This window comes from Myotis brandtii, unplaced genomic scaffold, assembly GCF_000412655.1.
Source record: "Myotis brandtii unplaced genomic scaffold, ASM41265v1 scaffold471, whole genome shotgun sequence".
Taxonomy (NCBI): Eukaryota; Metazoa; Chordata; class Mammalia; order Chiroptera; family Vespertilionidae; genus Myotis; species Myotis brandtii.
In genome coordinates, this window is record NW_005367989.1 from 49,851 (window position 1) to 53,126 (window position 3,276).

Below are 3,276 nucleotides of genomic sequence, written 5' to 3' on the forward strand. Positions count from 1 at the left end.
GGATGATTCCGACGCTGTCTGGTGAGTGAGCCCGGACCGCATGCCCTTGGAGGTCCTGCCAGGCGCATCCTACCCCTTCCCATAGCTCAGTGCCCGCTTCCCTGCACAGACCCGAGGGCCCAAAGGCTGGCCGCGTACGAGAGGTGCTTCGGCGTTTTAATCCGGATGAATACGGTCTCCAGATGCAGAGTCCTGCTCTTCCTTATCCGACAGCCCTTGCGCGGGCGCACTGTGACGTCCCTGATTGTGAGCATGGCTGTCCAGCTTCGGGCCCGCCGAAATCGAGGTGAGTGACTTCAGGGGTCCTGGTGGGGGCGCTTCACTTGCCCAGGGGCCCAGAAAGGTGCACTTCACTTCCCCACATCTTTCTGGCTCCAGTTCTCTAGCCTGAGGGCCTGGGCCAGTTCCATGGAGTCTAACCCCAGGGTGTGGGTCCTGGCTCCGGAGGACGAAGAGCGAGATGCGGTAGGCGAGTCTATGGCTAGACCCGAATGTGGGAAGTTTAGGATATGTGCACGCCAGGGCTGGCAGCCCCTGGGGAGTCTTCAGGGTAGCACTCTAGGGGACTTGTCTTCCGCCAAACCTCTTCTGTGGGCCCGCCCTGTCACTTACGTCACTTACGTTGCTAGGACTCAGCAGAATCAGCCTCACCTAGAAATGTGTTAAGAATGCAAACTCCGGGGCCCACCCCAGACCCATAGAATCAGAACTCTAGGGGCGGGGCACTGTCACCTGGGATTTAACAAGCCCTCCAGGTGATTGCGATGCAGGGCAGCATTTTAAAACCACCGCCCCAGGGTATTCTCCAGAAAGCATACACCTGACCAGCTGCTTTCCTTTTAGCCAGAACTAGGGCCAGACGGCTGCAAAGTTCTGCGCGAGCCTCGGGGCGCTCTGTTTAAGCCCAGCCTGTTTGTGGCTGACCTCGGGAGAGGACCGCATTGCTTTTGGAAGGAATGCTGGCCTGGAGGTCAGGCGGCTAAGGGCTCCATCTAGTTTTGTTTGTGCCATGAAAATGGGGTTGAGGAAGGGTGTGGGGCAATGGTTCTTAATTCTGTGCCGTTCACATTATTGCAAACTCGATCTTTTATGAGAAATCTTAGTGGTTTTATAATAAACGATTTTTACTGGTTTTGTGTGAATCAGTTTTCCTTCCAGGTTATAATGAGGAAAAGAAAAATTATTTTCACAAAGTAGTTTCAGCTCTTCACAGTTTTGGGTGCCTGTATGAAAGCCCCTCTGCAGCTTTAGACTCCAGCCCTCCATTTTTGCCTGGATTCCTGCCAGTCAGAGTGGGGAATTTCAAAGAGAAAGTAGTGGGAAGGCTGCCCATCCGCCCAGTCAGCTGAGGGCAAAGAATTGCCCCTTCGCTGGTGTAATAGGCTCTCTGTTCCCCTTTGCAGGAACGGTTCAGTTGTAGCTCTGACAGTCTTAGAAACCAGTTTGGAGAAAGTTGAAGAACTTAAACGGAATTGCATATGGAGTATGTCTAGTGGCCTTTCTGGGTAAACAGAACTGATGTTCCTGGGAAGTAAAACCTGAGTACAGTGGGGCCTTGACTTACGAGTGTCCCGACTAAGGAGTTTTTTGAGATACCAGCTGTCTCTAGGCCGATTTTTTGCATTGAGTTGACAGAGTAATTTGAGTTAACGAGCTCCTTAATGAGCTCGGTCTCGGAACGAATTAAACTCGTAAGTCAAGGCCCCACTGTAATTTTTGTTGCGGTGGGGAACAGAGAAATAGTTGGCAACAGAAAGGGCTTTGGGTTAAGAGTGAAAGAATCATTCCTGTAGGAAAGGGCAGGCTGCTGGTTGGAGCAAGGATGATGCTTGGGAAGGAGAGGCTAACAATCTAGAGCAGCAGTTCTCAACCTGTGGGTCGCGACCCCTTTGGGGGTCGAAGGACCCTTTCACAGGGGTCGCCTAAGACCATCGGAAACACATATATAATTACATATTGTTTTTGTGATTAATCACTATGCTTTAATTATGTTCAGTTTGTAACAATGAAATTGGGGGTCACCACAACATGAGGAACTGTATTAAAGGGTCGTGGCATTAGGAAGGTTGAGAACCACTGGTCTAGAGGCAGATGGGGATAATAGAAGCTCCAAGCACTTGTGAAAGCAAGAGGGATGTAACCCAGAGCCCTGGTGGAGGCACCAGCCTTGGGTAGGAGGAGGAACATATGTAACAGGAGGCCTAAAGGGTAATGATTCAGGGAGCTTTGTGGAGAGATTCGTTCTACCTAAAGGGAAAGAATACTCTTATTTATACCTTGTCTGAGCTCTGATGGCTTAATCTATGACTTGAATTAACATTTCTCTAATAGAAACACGAAATACTTATGCACTACATTCATGACTAAGAAATTAAAACGTATGTACTATGAGGGCAGGGTGGAAGGGGTCAACGGGAAAAAAAGGGGGACATCTGTAATACTTTCAACAATAAAGCTAAATTAAGAAATATGTACTGTATTTCAAAATGTATTTGCTCAAATTTTTAAAAGATTGTTTATACATTTCCCCCATTATCTGAAAATGGAGTGTTCCTATGAAACCTTCCGTAAACTGAAATGGGGAAGAAGCAATTACCACCTTATGACATATCTAGGACACACAAAATAAATTGAGATAAATAAAGCACCGATGCTCACACACATAGTTCAAAGCTAAGGTGGCTTGTTCCTGCGGAAGGAGCTAGTGGTACCATTCTCCCCGCTCAGGGTGAGTGCTGCCTCTGAAATGCTCTCCCTGCCAAACAATGCTGAACACTACTTTTGCTTTTCTTATTCTTTTGTAGACTCACAAATCCTTTTCAAATTTCTTTTGGTTAGCAAAAACATGTAATAGTGTAGGTCTTTTATAAAAGTGAAGTGGCATAAAGTAAACTTTCAAAAAGCAGTAGATACTTGTAGTGAATGAAATGTAAATTTTAATTAAATCACGGTTCTAATATAAATAGATCCTCTTAAATGCTAAAAACTTTTAAAGTAGCTAGAACGTTTTCAAAATATACAGGGCGTCCCCCCAAAAATCATATATACACACTTTAATAGCTGATAGCTCAATTGATGTCTCTTTCTTTTCAGATTTAACCCATTGGAATTAATAATTATACAAAGTGTGTATACTTCTTTTTGGACACCCTGTATTTGCTATCATTTGAGACCTTAAACACCAGGTCCTGCTCTGCGTTAGCTGTGTGATTTTAATATCCAAACCAACCATATGAAATTATTCTCTTGAATCTTAGACACAAAGAAAGTAAGCAT

General features: G+C 45.9%; 1 long non-coding RNA gene across 1 annotated transcript; it reads left to right on the forward strand.

The window, feature by feature from the left end:
• Positions 1–201: 201 nt before the first annotated feature.
• LOC106727747 lies at positions 202–1,128 on the forward strand. Its single transcript, XR_001363980.1, has 2 exons — positions 202–286; positions 844–1,128. It is a non-coding gene; the product is annotated as an uncharacterized LOC106727747 (long non-coding RNA).
• The last annotated feature ends 2,148 nt before the right edge of the window (positions 1,129–3,276 follow it).